Genomic DNA, 19,526 nt, shown 5'->3' on the forward strand with positions numbered 1-19,526 from the left:
GTGCGTGTATGTGTGCGTGTATGTGTGCGTGTGTATGTGTCTGTGTATGTGTGTGCGTGTGTATCTGTATGCGTGTGCGTGTGTATGTGTATGCGTGTGTGTATGTGTGCGTGTATGTGTGTGTGTGTATGTGTCTGTGTATGTGTGTGCGTGTGTATGTGTATGCGTGTGCGTGTGTGTATGTGTGCGTGTACGTGTGCGTGTATGTGTGTGTGTGTATGTGTATGTGTGTGCGTGTGTATGTGTGTGCGTGTGTGTATGTGTGCGTGTATGTGTGTGTGTGTATGTGTCTTTGTATGTGTGTGCGTGTGTATGTGTATGCGTGTGTGTATGTGTGCGTGTATGTGTGTGTGTATGTGTGTGCGTGTGTATGTGTATGCGTGTGCGTGTATGTGTGCGTGTATGTGTGTGTGTGTATGTGTCTGTGTATGTGTGTGCATGTGCATATGTGTGCGTGTGTATGGTCTTTGGATCACGTGTTGGACTCGTGATCGACAGCTATTTCCCTCCCGGAAGAGAGCTCAGAGCTCGTATGACCGATCTATGGGTAATGCTATGACCTTACACACATACACACCCCCAACTCCCCGCCCACGAGAGTCAGAGTAACGACCCGAAGTGCAGCGATACCGAAATAATTTCGGCCCTAGGCAGGATTCGAACCAAGTACTCCCGCACCTCCGTGCTGGGAGTCCAGCACTCTATCAACCGCGCCACCGAGTCGCGTGTGTATGTGTGCATGTGTGTACGTGTCAGTGCGTGCGTGCGTGCATGTGTGTGTGTTAATGCACGAACACGCTCCCCTTCCCATTCGTGTCTGCATACGTACAACCACGCCATGTACGCACGTGTGTGTGCGTATGTGTGTGTGCGTACGTGTACGTGCGCCCTCCAGCGTAGGAAAACGCGACTTTAAGAACCTTCGATTTGAAATGCGCCTCCGCCTCGCGGGATCCTCCTCTACGGCTCTCCCCCCCTTCCCCCCTTCACTCTACCCTCTTCCTCCTGTCTTCCCTCCCCCCCTTTCTCTATTTCCTTCCTTCCCCTCTTTATCTCTTTCCTTCCCCCCCTTTCTCTATCTCTACCCTCTTCCTCCTGTCTTCCTCCCCCTTTCTATCTCCTTTCCTCCCCCCTTTCTCTATCTCTTTCCTTCTCTCTTGCTCTTCCTCTCCCTCCCCGTTTCTCTATCTCCTTCTCTTCCCGCTTTCTCTATCTCTTTCCTTCCCTCTTCCTCTCCCTTTCTCTATCTCCTTCCTTCTCCCCTTTCTTCCCTCCCCCTTTCTCTATCTCTTTCCTTCCTCCCTTCCTCTCCCTCCCCTTTTCTCTGTCTCCTTCTTTCCACCCTTTCTCTATCTCCTTCCTTCCCCCCTTCTTCTCCCTCCCTGTTTCTCTATCTCTTTCCTTCCCCCTTTCTCTATCTCCTTCATTCTCCCATTCTCTATCTTTCATTCCTCCCTTCCTCTCCCTCCCGCTTTTCTCTATCTCCATCCTTCCCCTCTTTTCTCTATCCCTTTCCTCCGTTTTCTGTATCCCCCTCCTCCGTTTTCTTTCTCTCCCTTGACACCTTACTTCCCCTTTTTTCCCTTCATATTTTTATCACCTTCCCCTCTTCTCTTCCATTTTCTTCTGCTACTCTCTCCCCTCTCTTTTTCTTCGACTTCGTTCTCCCCTCTTCTTTTCCTCTTTTCCTTCTCTTTTTCTCTCATATTTATCACTTTCGCTCTCTTCTCCTCTCCTCTTCCTCCTCCCCTTCCTGCCTTCTTTCCATCCCCATCATTCTTAAAATCCGTCGACTCACTCTATCCCTAATTTCAAGACTTAAACATTGGCTCTGGCTGCCGCCAGGCGATTTTATTCCGCCGATGAAAGCCCTCCTCTGAAGTGTGGAAGGAAATCCGCTCTACTCTCCCTTCAGTACATCTGCAACAAACTTCATCTTTCCTCTCCTGCTATAGACATGGATTTTTTTTTTATTATCATTATTATTAATTTTATTGTCATTGTTTTTATTATTCATCACTATTTTTTTCATTTATCATTACTTTTATCATTGTTTTTATCATTTATCATTATTTTTATCCTTTATCATTATTTTATCATTTATCATTATTTTATCATTTATCATTATTCTTATCATTTATCATTACTTATTTTATAATTATTTTTATAATTATTTTTATCATTTCATCATTATTACTATTATTACTATTATCATTATTGATTATTAATATCAATATTACCATTATTAATTACCATTATTATTATTATTAATTATTACTATTATTAATTATTATTACTATTAATTATTATCATTATTATTATTATTAATTATTACTATTATCATTATTATTACTATTATTATCATTATCATCATTATTACTATTATCATTATTATTATTATTATTATTATTATTATTATTATTATTATCATTATTATTACTATTATTATTATTATTATCATTATTAACTTCTCCAACGCAATTAAGAGTAATGGATGCAGGATGGTAGGAGAACGATTTCAAACAGACGTGGCAAAATACTCTCTCTTCAATCGCGTTCTTTATATACGGAATGGTTTACCACCCAGCGTCATCGATTGTTCCGATGTAGATTTATTCAGAAAACGTCTCGACATTTACCGAGCTCAAAACTCCCCAAGAATTATTTACTTCTAAATACATTAATAAAAAACATATATATTAATGATAATGATAAAATAATAATGATGAAAAATAATAAAACAACAATAATAACGGAATTAAATAAAAATAATGATAATGATAATAATGATAATAATAATAATAATAATAATAATAATAACAATAATGCCAATAACAATAATAATAATAATAATCATAATAATAATTATAATAATAATAATTATAACAATAATCATCATAATTATAATTAATCATCATCATCATTATCATTATCTCACCTTTAACCCGACACCTGGTAGGGTATTCCTGTCAGCTAGCGGACCTCGTCTCAACGATTTTTCTCCATTCATCTCTATTTTGACATCTTTCCTCTACTTCCACCAATTCCAGATCTTCACCTCTTCTTTCTAGCACTTCCCCCACACCGTCAATCCGTCTATTTCTAGATCTACCAATTGGTCTTCTTGTGTTACCCTCCCATGTCAGTGCTCGTCATGGCAGTCCTTCATGATCCGTTCTCAAAACATGTCCGTACCACCTAAGTCTGTTTGTTTCTATGATTTCTATAATATCTGTTATTCCAAGTTCCTCCCTTATCTGCGCATTTCTAGTTCTGATTATTTTCGTCACCCTTTTTATACTCCTAAGCAATTTCATCTCCACTGCTCCTATTTTTGACTTCGTTTTAGTTGTGACCATGATTTTGATCCACATATTAGAAGTGGTCGGAGTATTGTGTTATACATTATGATTTTGCACTGAACCGGCTTATTTTGTCATTAATGAGTGGGTATAGCGCACCGAGGCTTTGGTTAAATTTGTTGAATCTGTTAATAGTTTCAATCCCTTCACTGTTCTCCTCATCCTCCACCCTTCCCTTCCTGTCCCGTCCTATCACCGGGAAAAGAGCGGACTTTTTTCTAGCTCTTCCCATTTGTAACTGTGGGGGCGGGGCGGGTGGGGAGTTAGGGACGGGGCGGGTGGGGAGTTGGGGGCGGGGTTAAGATTTCCATTACGCGAGCTGAATGAAAATGTCTGGCGTTAGCCGACCTAGGATCAGTCTACTCTCTACATGTTATTTATTTCTACACAATTGGGGTTTTATATATATATATATATATATATATACATATATATATACATATATATATATACATTTATATATGTACATATATATGTATATATATATACATATATATGCATATATATATACATATATATATACATATATATACAATATATGTATATATACATATATATGCATATATATATACATATATATATACATATTTATACATATATATATATATTAATATATTTACATATATATACATATATATATACTGTATATATATATATATATATATATATATATATATATATATATATATAGATATACGTATATATTGTCAAGACATTCTGACACGTTCTAATAGACGGGAAGAGAAACACTGGAGTCTTAATCCGAGTTTTATTCATGACTTAGTTTCGCTACAAGTTTTTTTCTTTTATTGAACAAACTTGAAACGAAACTAGTTAAGAAAAAAATCGAATTAAGACTCCATTCTCTCCTCCTCCCACGCACTTCATATCAATCACTCTACCAGTTGAAGTGGATCCCCTCTGATCAATTTCATGAGATATGTGCTTTACTCCGGCTGCAGTTCGAGATGATTCAATTCCTCCGAAGAAGACTTTCAGCAGCTAATAGGTAAATCCCCAACGACCTGCCTTCATACAGCACAGAAGTTGTTCTCTTTGTTCTTTTATGTTCTTTGTTCTCTATGATGCCAAGCAATTTTATTCAGACCTAGGGTGGTTCCCGTCCGAAGGGACCAAAACTCAGTGACAGGGGATTTATACAATGGCGTTCTTAAAAAAAAATAATAATAAAAATAAAAAAAAATCCTTATATAAATCTTATGTAAATCCTTGGAAGGGAAAGATTTATATAAATATATATATATTTTTTTAATCTTACGGTGGTATTCTTGAAAAAAAATCTTTCCTTATATAAATATTTTCCTCCCAAGGATTTATATAAGGATTTTTTTTTTTTTAAGAACACCATCGTATAAACCCCCGGTACGTTACGGATCACTGAGTGTTGGCCCCTTCAGACGGGAACCGCCATACGTCAGAATAGAATCGCCGATACTTCCGCCAGGCTATGCTATGGCTGTGTGTATCCTAACAATAGCAAAGGAATGTATTTGTCGATTAACTGCAAAGGAATTAAGTTCGGCTGACGTCAGCCGATGTTACACAGATGGGAAATGACCAATGGAACCTTACAGCCCTGCTCACACTAGCGGTTTGAACCGCGGCGGTTCAGTTACAGTATAAATCAATGGAGGCGTTCATACACAAAAGCGCAGATTTTCCTTGACTATGCGGTACCGCCGCGGTTTCCGCGCGGTTAAAACCGCTAGTGTGAACAGGGCGTAAGTGCTCCAAGCCCCGTTACCACTAACACTCCTCCTTTCGTCTGGGGCTAGCTAGAATAAAATCTCTCAAGTACGACACAGGCTCAATTGGGTTAAATTGTTCACTTTGCGGTGCATTTACAGTACTGAGCGACCGCCCCCCCCCCCGGGCCCCATTCCCGTCCAACCACAGATTTGCACCATTTCCATCCGTGACGTCAATCGATGGATTGACGTCTGTCAATTGCCGTCCGCTCTCGGGAGTTGAATAAGCCGGGCCAGAATCCACCGCAACCTCCACCCTTTCTCTCTCTCTATCCCTCTCTCTCTCTCTCTCTATCCCTCTCTCTTTCTCTCTCTCTCTCTACCTATATCCATCCCCCAGCCTCTCCTTTTCCTGCCCTATTTCCTCTCTCTCTCTCTCTCTTCAATTTTCTGCCTATGTCTATCTCCCGCCTCTTTATATTGCCCCTCCTCTCTTCCTCCACCCCCTCCCCTATCTCTCTCCTTTCAATTTCCCTCTTCCTCCCTACTCCACATTCTTTCCCTTCCCCTCCTCCACATCCCTCCGACAGATAACGCCCGCCCCATCATCCAGTCCTATCTACGGAGTATCCCTATGAAGAGAGAACAGTGAGTGGAGAGTAGGGCCGGGGTGGGGGGGAGTAAAGAGGGGTGGAGTGGTGAGTAAGGTGTGGAGAGCGGGGATGGAGAGTGGGAGGGATGGAGTGTGGGGGGATGGAGGATGGGTGGAGAGTGGGGGTGGAGTTTGGGGAGTGGAGAGTGGAGAATGGGGGGTGGAGAGTGGGGGTGGAGTTTGGGGAGTGGAGAGTGGAGAATGGGGGGGTGGAGAGTGGGGGCAGAGAGTAGGAGTGATGGAGAGTAGTGGTGGTCGAGAGTGGAGGTAGTGAAGAGTGGGGGTGGAGAGTAGGGATGGATATTGGGGGATGGAGAGTAGAGATGGAGAGTAGGGGGTGGAGACTAGGGGGTGGAGAGTGTGGGTGGGGGAGAGTGGGGTGGAGGAGTGTGGAGGATGAGGGAGAGTGGAGTGGGAAGAGAGGGAGAGAGAGGATGTTGGGGGAGAGTGTGGGGAGATTGGGGGTGTGGGAAGCGAAGTGGAGAGTGGGGGTGGAGGAGAGGGTGTTGGGGGAGAGAGGGTGTTGGGGGAAAGAGGGTGTTGGGGGAGAGTGTGGGGTGGGGGAGAGTGGGTGGGGGAGAGTGGGTGGGGGAGAGTGGGGGTGGGGGAGAGTGGGGAGATTGTCTCAAACCCAGATCCTCCCCTTCCCAACCCCCCAAACCCCCCACCAAACCCCGTCTCTCTTATCTTTGTTAGATTCGGCTTCGGTCCCCTCCACGTGTAATTTTTTTTTTTTTTTTTTTAATCTTTTGTGTTCGCTGACATTTCTTAAGTAAATAATAACTTTTGAATAAGATTTCTTACTAAACCTTCTTCATGTTTCAATAGGTTTTACTTATGAATTTCTGATGAACTTCTAATTAAATTCTGGAGAGGAAATTTGTATGCATCTTTTCAATTGACGAAACTTGATATCATTCCAAGACGCTTTCGTCTCTTACAAATTCATTCTTGTTTGTCATTCTCAGTCCAATGAATTTAAATTCAAAACATAAAATCCTCATTTCCTTTTCATTTCACGGTGACTTCTTCCTACCGTGTTTCCATCCGCAACATTGTGCCTTTTCAAAGCCACTCAGGTTTTGACGTCAACATCAACCGGTGACTGCTCCTTGCCCCGGCATTCGCAGCACAAAGGGCAAAGGTAACGGCCAAGGGGTCACTGCGATTTTTTTTTTTTTTTTTTTTTTTTTTTTTTTTTTTTTTTAAGGAGATTAGGCTCCAACCATGGAAGAATAATACGTGATTCTGGTCCGTTAGGGTGTCACTAAAATCTCTCTGATATTGATGTGGTCTGGGGCTGAAAGAGACCGCAACTGCTCGAAACAGATTCAGTTCTGCGTTACATCTTATTTCCATAAAATAATGTCTTTGCCAGGAAGTATATATAAATCTATAACGCAAGTCACAGTGTTGGAAGAACTAAAAACATACATAAAAATATGTAGAAATAAATAGATAAATAAATAAATAGATAAATAAATAAATAATAAATATATTAAATCAATAAAAACAATAAATGAATAGATAAATAGATAAATAGGTAAATAAATAAATAATAAATATATTAAATCAATAAAAACAATAAATGAATAAATAAATTAATTAAATAAATAATAAGTAAACAATATCTAAAGTAAATGAGTTAATGAATAAAATAAACTAATAGAATGAATAAATAAAATAAATAAAAATCAAATAAATAATTATGAACAAATAAATAAAAAATAAATAGATATAAACTCTCGTGTACCAAACGGCCTAGGGATGACATCTACGCAATTTGGCAGGTGCCAAGAGCAGACTCGGGATTTTTTTTTTTTTTTTTTTTTTAAACACTGCTACACCGAATAAAGTTAATCAGCCATTCATTCGCCCTGCCAGGTATCTGGTTCGATTCCCAACAGGTGTGTGGCACAGGCAACCGGGTACGTACGGGTTACATGATATTACAATCATTCCAGGATCTCCCAATTCCTGAATAAATCATGCGACGTGGCTACAGTGGACGTATGCAAAACAGGACTGTAGCCTGTAGCCACGGATGACGGGGGCTATGGGGGGCTTAACCCCCCAAAATCCAATTAGCCCCCCAAATTTATTTTCATTCAAAACTATTATAAATACACTACACCGGAAAACTTACATAAATGAGCTAAGTTTATGGTGAATTTGCGATATCAAACACAATTCACTTTAATTCTAAGCCATCAACATCGAGAAACTCGAGGAGGCATACACGCAGAAAATGAAACATGGTACAGAATTAAAGTGAATTGTGGTTGATAAATGTAAATCTGCTCACTGGGACCCATTCAGTGTTGATCATATATATATATATATATATATATATATATATATATATATATATATATATATATATATATATATGTGTGTGTGTGTGTGTGTGTGTGTGTGTGTGTGTGTGTGTGTGTGTGTGTGTGTGTGTGTGTGTGTGTGTGTGTGTGTGTGTGTGTGTCCATGGAATTAATATCACACCGAAGAAGTGGAAAGAAAATAATTAAGTTGGGCAGGACACACACACAAAAAAAACGCGACTCTGATCCGTAAGTGGGTCACTAAAGTCACTAAAATATGGGGGTGGGGGAGAAAGGTCTTCCAGAGCTCCCTCGGCAAGAATAATAAAACACGCGATTCAAAAAACGCTCATCCGAAGACGCTATAGCGCTCTTTATCCGTGAGGTTCCCCTCAGCTGAATAAAATCCTTTGGCGGCATCCTGAAGAAAACAAAATCATCAGCAAGAACGCGGATACTTTCGCGATAAGTATTGGCCTCTTAGGTCGGTGTCACACTGTCCGGCGCCGCCGTTACGGCTTGATGTTGGCGACAATAAAGTCCCTTATAGAGTCATCAGACTCGAATGGTTAAAATAGTATCTTAACCAGGTGGAGATGGAAGTCCTTATATCAAGTTTTGACTGTCGTCAGGTGATTTTATTAAGCTAATTGAACTTGCAAACATAATCTGGCCGCATCCGGCGCCACCGCATAGTGTGACACCGGCATTAGACCCTGTTCACACTGGCGGTTTAAACTGCACGTAAACCGCATCGGTACCATATAGTCAAAGAAAACCTGCTTACTTGTGTGTGAACGCCTCCATTGACTTATACGGGAACTGAATCGCCGCGGTTGAAACCGCTAGTGTGAACAGGACCTTATCTTACACACGATTCCATTTCGTCCTAGGTCTGTCCCTTTCGCCCGAAAGGCGTTCCCTGGAAGGAGATATGTGAGGGAGTGTTGCTGGGCTGAAGAGGTTAATAACCTGGTGGGGCCCCGAGGGTCAGGTGGTGGCTTCCTGCACTTCGACCTCCCCCTGCTTTATTTGCCACCGCCCGCGGATTTTCTTTCATTTCCCACATCCGACCCCCGAAGAATGAAAAAAAAAAAAAAAAATATATATACATATATATATATATATATATATATACATATATATATATATATATATATATATATATATATATATATATATAAATCCGTCCATCCATCCATGAAAATATAGTAACCAACGTCAATGGAGGCGGATAGTATCAGCGATGAGGGGTCAGCGAGCGGCCCAAACACCAACAAAGTATATGTATGTATATGTATATACTTTGTTGGTGTTTGGGCCAACAATGTTGAAAAGTAACACAAACCAAAGAAAATAAAAAGATGTAAAAGAAAATTATGTTAAAATGTAAAGATAAAAAATCATAAAATGTATGAATGGATGAAAAAAGACAAATATGTATACAAAGAAAGTAAGAAATAATGCTGAAATGTAACACAAACAAAAGAAAATTAGGGATGTAAAAGAAAAATGTTATGTTAAAATGTAAAGATAAAAAATCATAAAATGTATGATACTAAAAAAAAAGTAATAACACTTATAGAAATACAGTAAGAGGAATGAGAGTACGAAAAATATATGTCAGAAATACAAAAATTCTAAAAGGATAATTATACTGAAAAAGAAGTAAAGATGGCAAGAGAAAAAATATATACACCCACAGGTAAAAAAGAAATAAAAATAGACACGTTACACATGCAAGTGTAAAGAAATGAAAAAAAAATGGATGTTTCGAAAATACGTATATAAAATCTTTATGCTCAAATGTAACAAAACTATGAAGAGATGTCATATAGTATATAAAAAATAGTTTTTAGAAATAATCGAAATCTGAATATGTTGTATAATGTGACAACTGAAGTGGAGCCAATCAGAACAGGAGACGTGACGTCACGACTGAGAACCAGCCAATCACAAGAAGAAGCGACATGACGTCACGACTGAAGGCCAGCCAATCAAAAGAAAAGGCGACATGATGTCACAAATTGTTTACTGTAATACAGAATGAAAATGTGTTATTTTGTTGAATAGAATGTTAAGTTATTGAACGATGAACAGTTAGCCGCCGAAGGCCACTAAAGGCGAAGCCAAGCCCCCGGGGAAGCTCGGGCGGGGACATCCTGGGATTCGTTCGTTATAACAAATCAATCAATCAATCAATCAATAAGTGAATATATATATATATATATATATATATATATGTGTGTGTGTGTGTGTGTGTGTGTGTGTGTGTGTGTGTGTGTGTGTGTGTGTGTGTGTGTGTGTGTGTGTATATATATATATATAGAGAGAGAGAGAGAGAGAGAAAAGAGAGAGAGAAGAGAGAAGAGAGAAGAGACATAGAGCGTGAAAGAGAGAGTGAGAAAAAAAATGCAAAACGCATTTGCATCAGCCCTAATGGACTTAAAACTTCCGCGAGGAACAGATTCCCCCCAACCCTTGCATTTCCATGACTCTTTTTTACCTTTTTTTCCGCGGCGGTGGCGGCTGCCCTCAGGCACCGGGCGTGAAAGGAAATTCCCGGAAAAGGGATCGCGGGAGTGGGGGAAGACCGACCACCTTGGGGGCAGCGAATGACGATTACTGCACAAGAAGTCCACCATATTCACGAGATAGCTTGCGAGGCTGCTACCGTCACAAAAAGAGAGAAAGAAGAGGAGAAGAAAGCAAGATAAAATAAAAAATGGAAAAGAGGAAGTAAGGAGAGGTGATGAGGAAAGAAGAACGTTGCACTGTCAGTCTTTCTTTGGTTAAATGAAATCGCCTGGCGGCAGCAACAACGTTATATAAAGTGGATACCCAAATCACGCCTGTGTGACCCATCATGGTCTAGTATCACGTGCTAGACTTATGACCGACAGTTATTGATCTCGTGGATGAGAGTTCATAGCTCGCAGTCCATTTGATGGGTAATCTCTCTCTTTCCCCCTCTCCTCTTTCTCTCCCACCCTCACTCTCTCTCTCTCTCCCTCCCTCACAAACACACACACACACAAACACACACACACACACACACACACACACACACACACACAAACACAAACACACACATGCGCACACACACACAGACACACACACACACACACGCGCACGCACAGACACACACACCACCTTGTAGTATTAGTGAAATCGGACTCAAAAATTATATATTAGTGAAATATTTTCACGCCGAGAACGCGGGTTGAACACGGAACCTCTAATGTGGCAGCCGAAGACACTGATCACTGCAACAGCAAGCCATGTGCGCGTGTGCGCGCTTGTGTGCGTGCGTGTATGTGTGTGTGCGCGCGCGCGCGTGTGTGATTCACCTTGGTCTTTGGATCACGTGTTGGACTTGTGATCGACAGCTGTTTCCCTCCCGGAAGAGAGCTCAGAGCTCGTATGACCGATCTATGGGTAATGCTGTGACCTTACACGCACACACACACCCAACTCCCCGCCCACGAAAGTTGGAGTAACGACTCGAAGCGCAGCGGTACTGAAATTATTTCAGTTCTGGGCAGAATTCGAATCCGGACCGCAGTGATGACTGTGTGTGAGTGTGTGTGTGTGTGTGTGTGTGTGTGTGTGTGTGTGTGTGTGTGTGTGTGTGTGTGTGTGTGTGTGTGTGTGTGTGTGTGTGTGTGTGCGCGTGTGTGTGTGCGCGTGTGTGTGTGTGTGTGTGTGTGTGTGTGTGTGTGTGTGTGTGTGTGTGTGTGTGTGTGTGTGCGCGCGCGAGCGCGTAGTGGATATTAATGAGTATGATGGCGTAATGATTAATGTCTGGTTTTAATCCTTTGTAATGCACTTGCTTCACTTTTTAGAAGAAAACCATTATGGCGCCTATTGCTTAGCATTCTACATAAATCTCCAAAACAGTTTCGGGAGTTCGAAACTCTGATTAAACCCAAATACGTCTCCGACCTGAATAGAATCACCCGGTATTAACCAGAATAAAAGCAACAACTCTAATGAAGGTGCTGAATCTGTATAAAGTTCGAAATTTCCCACTCGAATCCCAAGTCGTAGGTTCTCCAGTGAGGCCAGGTGACGTCATGTTTTCCCGCCGCACACAGGAGGTGTGGGGGGGGGGGGGAGGAGGACACTCCACCGCAGCCACCGCGGCGTACTTGCGCATCTCCCGCATCTGCGGCATTGTTGGGGAGGATAGGACACGTGTCAAGGGTTAGGGGGGCTGGGGGTGGGGGTGGGGGGACCGGCTGCGGCACTGCAGCAGCCTTCCTCTTATCCCCCCCCTCTCCTCCCCCTCCTCCTCCACCCCCTCACCTCGCTTCAACTTGGGTCACTCTTGGCTTTTTCTCTGTTATTTCCTCCCTGCTGCTCTCTAAGTAATTACTCGTCCCTCCGGCACGCGCGCCTTCTTCTTCTATCTCTTCCTCTCTTTTTCTCTCTTTCTACCTCCCTTTTTCTCTATAATTTCCTCTCTCATTTTTCCCTTACCATTCCTCTTTCACTCTCACCCTCTTCCTCCTACCTACCTCTCTCTCTCTCTCTCTCCACCCTCTCTTTCTCTTTGCCTCTCCCATCTCTTCCTTCCTTTCTCTCTCCTTCGCCTCTCCTGATCGTCTTCCTTCCTTCTTCCAATCTCGCTTACGCCTCGAATCTCTTTCTCCTCCTCCTCCTCCTTCTCCTCCTTACCCTACTCCTCTTCCTACTGCTCCTCCTCCATTTCCTCCTCCTTCTCCTCCTCACCCTCCTCTTGCTCCTCCTCCACATGCAACGCGATGGGGTCATTCGGGATGTCCAGACCTTTTGGATTTGTGTGAGTAATCACATCTCACCCATTATGGCAACCGTCCCTCCACCTAGAAGTACGTAGATGGATCCAACTTCGCCAATCGTGTATTTGATGATGACTGGAACATATTCCTCGCAGATGTGATGGAGTGTTCGTAGAGTCAAGAAGACCAAACTGGACGATGTCACACTGTCCGGCGGCGCCGTTGCGGCTTGCTATTGGCTCTAACAGTCTCCCTCATGAGTCATTAGAATCAGAAGATTATTATAGTATTTTAACTAGGAGATGGTGGTCCTTATATCGAGTTCTAGTTATCGCCATATGATTTTTTTAATCAAATTTGCAAACATAATCTGGCCGAATCCGGCGCCGCCGCATAGTGTGACACTAAACTAAGAATCATCACTGCAAGGTCGCTCCAACAATTTACTTATTCGCTTCTTTGCTTACCTCCCCTAGTGGCGTAATCGGAAGCACGGGGATCTCGCATTCACTTAGTTGTGGGTTCAAATCCCGCACTTCTCATTCCAGCAGTGACTGCTATTGGATAATTTTTGTTTTCTCGACACCAAGGCTGACGAGGTTATGTTAGGATAGGTGAAGTTAGGTTAAATTAGGTTAAGTTAGGTTAGGTAATTTTAGGTTAGGTTAGGTTACGTTAAGTTAGGTTAAGTTATGTTAAGTTAGGGTAGGTTAAGTTAGTTTAGGTTAGGTTAAGTTAGGTTAAATTAGGTTAGGTTAGGTTAACCTAACTAAACTTTATCAGTGGCTGAAAAAGAAATAAGAAAACGATAAAAGAAAAAATGTGGTTTCGAAGGAAACAAAAATGACTTCTGTCATTACCTGCCCCAAGAATCCAAGTACACAGGGCAAAGGTGACGCCTTCGGTCGCAGCTACTCAGCGCCTCTTGGCATAGGCTCCTCACCTCACCTTACCTGCCCATACCTTTGTTTGCTTGTCTACCCTTTTGCATCCGGCCTCATTGTGGACCAAAAAGTCACCATTTCCTTTCAATGTACTCCACTGTGACTGGTATAAATGTCGCGAACTCCCCCTATCAGGAGGCTAGGATGGTGCCCCTTACAGAGGACTTTGTATCGTGAAATTTAGTGAATCATGCCCTTGGTCCAACTCGCTAGCGACAGGAATCAAATTCCCGTCACCTCGACCTCCGCCGCAAGTAGCGACGCTTTAACCCGCTCGGCCAGTGGGTTATACGGGTTGTTTTCGTTTCCTCTAAATACTCAGCTTCATGAGTTTAAGTACTTCTTGTGTATAAGCATTGTTTAAAGGGTCATTTACACGGTCAAACGGTTTGTCAAACCCGGTTTGTCAAACAAGTGTTTGACGTATTATTTGACCGTGTGAATGGGTTATTCGGTTGTCAAACATGTTTGACAAACGTGTTTGACAATCATTCACACGGTCAAGCTTCACTTCAAATCCGTGTGACAAACCGTTTGACCATGTAAATGACCCTTAACACGCCAAGCAATTTTATTCAGCTGTGGCCCATATCCAAACACAAACAGAAAATGAGTCGGCCGCCTTGCACTAATTAAGCTCGCTTCACACGCACCGACTTTTCGTCGTGCGTCGTTCACGACACGACGTCGTGCTCTCATATAACCATGAGTGTCAATGGACGCTTTTACACGTCAAGAATACGACCACATATGAAAGAGTCTATAGACACCCATAGTTATTTGACAGCACGACGTCGTGTCGTGGAGGGCGCACGGCGAAAAGTCGATACGTGTGAAAGACAAAAACTATGCATTGGTTTCCTACGTGAAGTATAGGAAGCCTTTCAATTTCGAACTAGATAAGATGAAAAATGTATTCAACAATCAAATGAACAAATATAAGGATAATACCATACCCTCAAGTTATTAACTGAATTAAAAGATGTTAGAATGTACATTACAACTCTATCTCCCTCTCTGTCTGTCTGTCTGTCGGTGTGTGTGTGTGTGTGTGTGTGTGTGTGTGTGTGTGTGTGTGTGTGTGTGTGTGTGTGTGTGTGTGTGCGTGATTCACCATGGTCTTGGAGCAAGTGCTAAATTTGTGATCGACAGCTATTATCCTCCCAGATGAGAGTTCAGTTCAATGGGGACAGAAACAGCTTGTATGTAATTTCAGCGAAATCTTTTCAAAATCGGGAGCGCGACTCGAACTCAGACCTCAAGCATGGGATCCCGAAGAGCTAACTACTACACCAGCAAGTCACGTATCTGTGTGTTCTAAGTGTATGTGTGTGCGTTTGTGTGTGTGTGTGTGTGTGTGTGTGTGTGTGTGTGTGTGTGTGTGTGTGTGTGTGTGTGTGTGTGTGTGTGTGTGTTCATTCGTACCCACCCATGTATTTGCATATGCATAAGTTACCTCGCTTAATCATTTTCCCGTTGTAAAAGTAATTAATCGAAAAATCTTAAACTGACTGAATTCACTTCCAATCTGGAAAGAGATGGGCTTGGGAAACCGGGCGTGGGGGGGGAGGGAGGAGGAGGGGGAGGGGAGGGGGAGGGGGAAGGGGGAGGGAGGGGGGAGATTAGGAACGGGTGATGGGAATGGTGGAGTGAACTTCATCAATGATCCCCCCCCACCCCCCGCTGGGGATGATCTGTTTTGTGTAGTCATGCTAGGCATGAGCATCAAAGGATGCCTCGTCGGCACACACGCACAAGCATATCGTACGCACGCACACACGCACACATGCACGCACATACTGTACACACGCACGTACACACACATCCTGTACCCACGCACATACTCACACACACAGATATACTGTACCCAAGTATACACACACACACACACACACACACACACACACACACAGGCTCGGTGGCGGATTGGTAAAGCACTGGCCTCACAAGGCAGAGAACCGGGGTTCGATTCCCCGGCCGGGCGGAGATAAGTTGGGTTTGTCTCCTTTCACGTGTAACCCCTGTTCACCTAGCAGTGAGTAGGTACGGGATGTTAGTCAAGGAGTTGTGACCTTGCTGTCCCGGTGTGTGGTGTGTGAGTGGTCTCAGACCTACCCAGAGACCGGCAAATAATGAGCTCTGAGCTCACTGCCGTAGGGTGGTGTCTGGCTGTCTCGACAGAGACTGCAGCAGATCCGAGGTGAATACACACACACACACACACATAGTGTACCCACGCACATACATACACACACACACACACATACTGTACCCACGCACATATATACACATACACACATACTGTACACACACACACACACTGTACACACACACACACACACACAGGGTAAAATATCGAAAAATGCAAAAATGTTCGAAAAATACTAGGACGCATAGCTTTCCACAAAGATGTACAGATTTACGAAACAAACTGGATGACGTTACTATGCAGCTCAACAACACAAACGAACTTAAGGAATTTTTATGAGTGAAGGTAAAGAGACGGGACCCCATGAACACAACTCCAACTATTACAACTAGGTAAATGCACGCAACTCCACCCAATACAAGAACCACATCCCATCACGATGGATTGGTTAGGCCGGTGTCACACTGTCCGGCGCCGCCGTTGCGGCTTGCTGTAGGCGACAGCGAAGTCTCCCTTAAGCCCCAGTCACACCAAGCTTAGGACCTGTTCCCGACCACCTTGGACGGTGACACTTTTGTTCCTCTCATGGTTAGCGCCTGGTGGCTATCTTATATTCATCTTCATGACTGGGAGGAGGAGGGATTCATTCCCAATTGCATTGTCTTGAATTCTTTTTATAATAAACAGAGGAACAGCACAAATCAGCCTGGTCGCCATTGGTCGGAAACAGGTCGTAAGCTTAGTGTGACTGGGCCCTTGTAGAGTCATTAGACACGAAAGGTTATGATAGTACCTTAACCAGGGGGGGGGGTTTGGTGGTCGTTAAATAACGTTCTGGCTACCACCAGGTGATTTTATTAAGCTAATTGAACTTGCAAACATAACCTAGCCGCATCCGGCGCCGTCGCATAGTGTGACACCGACATGAGCGTTCCATAGCGTCCTTATATACTGTAGAAACCAGAGACAGACTCCCGATCCCTTGACTCCCCTGACCTAATACACCCACTACAGACAATTCTCTTTGGAATTAGATTAGAAAAACAAAAACATGAAAAAATATCTCTTCCTATCTCATCCCATCCCATCCCCTACCTTTCCATCTCTATTCAATGCCAGCCTATTCTCCCTTTCTCTCCCTCCGCACCCTACTCCTCGACTTCACCCTATTCCTCGACCTCACCCTACTCCTCCACTCCCCTCCCATCTCGCAAATGGGAATACAGGCAGATTGGTTCCGAACTGGTTTCAGATGGGTTTTGTCACGATGACACAGCTCTCCTGCACCCACAGACTCCTCCCCCCTTCCCCCACACCTCCTCCCCCCCACCTCCTCCACTTCACTAGGCGGGAGGGGGGTACTTGACCGCTGGCGGTGACGCGTCGAAAGAGCTCTCAGTGACCCGCGGAAATTGGCATTTACGGGAGGAATTCAACCCCCCTCTTCTTTCCTCCCCAAGGGGAGCTAGGGGGGGGGGGAGGCGCTGAGCCCTTTGACAGCTGTGGGGGGTTTTCTAACAATCCCCCCCCTTTCAGAATTGCCGTCTTGTCATAAATATATTTTTGGTTTCTGTCAAGTGATTTGATTCAGTTGCGGGAACTTCCATTCACTTGTGTTAAAACTTAAGATAATGTAATTTTCACCGTACAGTGACTTTGGAGATCCACTATTTCAACCGTATAATGACTGTAGTCTGCTGAATCATCTTAGGTAACGTCATTTCCCAGTTGTGATCAAAGATATATATATATAAATATATATATATATATATATATATATATATATATATATATATATATATATATATATCTATAATTTTTATGACAGTTGCGTGCAGGGTTCGATGTCGCTGCCATAGCGTATTTCCTCATATACATATATATATAATATATTCTTATATATATATATATACATATATTTCTAAACAGAAATGTAGTAGCACATTTGTAAATGACATATAGGAAACCCACAGTCGTAGAAAATAAACTTCGAATAAAGAAGAATCCTATTTTTTGGCTATCAGCTGTAGCCCTCTTCAGTTGATAGCCGAAATATAGGATTCTTCTTTATTCAAAGTTTATTTTCTCCGACTGTGGGTTTCCTGTGTGTTATATACATATATGTATATATATATATATATATATATATATATATATATATATATATATATATACATACTTTTTCTTGAAATTGTCTGGGTGGGCCAGAATAAGGTTTAGTGGATTTCAGCCAGAACGATATATAATATCGCCACTGATGTAATGTGTTTTTCGGCTGGAAGTCTATCAAACACAAACAATATATATATTCGTGTATTATTTCTTTTTATAGAAATTCGAGCCAATTTTCTGGCGAAAAAAATTAGTGACCCAAAATAATCAACGAAATATCGCTTGATCCATTTCCGAAAAAAGACCCACGGGGAAGATAACTTTCCATGCTATTTTCACTGACTCGTCATAATTAATATATTTGAGATCAGTGTCATCTTACATATTCATTTCTGACAGACACCAGACGATTTCAATCAGCTGTAGTGCTCTCACATACGCACACGACTCGACGGCACAGTGGTAGCGTTCGCGGCCGCCACTACGGCGGTCCGAGTTCGAATCCCGCCCAGGGCTGAAATAATTTCAGTATCGCTGCGCTGCGAGTCCTTACTCCAACTCTCGTGGGCGGGGAGTTGAGTGTGTGTGTGCGTGTAAGGTCACAGCATAACCCATAGATCGGTCATATTCAAGCTCTGAGCTCTCTTCCGGGAGGGAAATAGCTGTCGATCACGAGTCCAACACGTCATCCAAGACCATGGTGAATCACACACACACAGCAGTTGGGCGAAGCCAATTTGCCGCGGCCGTTTGGGCACAGACGACGGAAGAAAAATATTATAAGATTCATTATCATTCGAAGAAAAAAAATAAAAATAATCTTAGAACTGTCAACAGATACCCACACTAAATATCAATTTGTGATTAAGATAACCTTCTGATCGACATTGGGTCTGATTGGGATAGATAAATAGATAAATACTGAAAATAGAAATAGAATATTATTTGATCTGCTGGAGGAAAGTTAGTTTCCTCCAGCATATCTGATTACTTCAACAGTCGAAGGAAAGATAGCTCTGTGTGATAACGCCTTTAACCACTTAACCCGCTCTCTAGCCGAGCGGGTTAGAGCGTCGCTACTTGCGACGGAGGTCGAGTTGACGGTAGTTCAAACCTTACCGCCAGCGAGTTGGACCAAGGGCATGGTTCATTAAATTCCACGGTACCAAGTCCTCTGCATGGGGCACCGTCCTAGCCGCCTAATAGGAGTTTGAGACGTTAAACCAAATCAACAAGTGAAATTTTTACTTCAGCTGGCATAACCTAATCAAAAAGGTTAAAACTAACTCGATTAACCCCGTTACGGTGACCCACTGGACCAGGGGTGGGCAACCCTTGGCACGCGTGCCAAAACCTGGTACACTAACGACTTCTTTCCGGCACGCGAAACCCACAGTTCACCTTAAAAAAGATAACTAAAAAATCTCTAACTTCTTTTGTATGACCATTGGTAACCGCATGATGCTTTGGGAGGCGGATTGGGGCCCTAGGAGATTAAGGAGGACCATATTCTTATG

Source organism: Oratosquilla oratoria, chromosome 15 (genome assembly GCF_046742065.1).
Source record: "Oratosquilla oratoria isolate Oo_2021 chromosome 15, ASM4674206v1, whole genome shotgun sequence".
Taxonomy (NCBI): Eukaryota; Metazoa; Arthropoda; class Malacostraca; order Stomatopoda; family Squillidae; genus Oratosquilla; species Oratosquilla oratoria.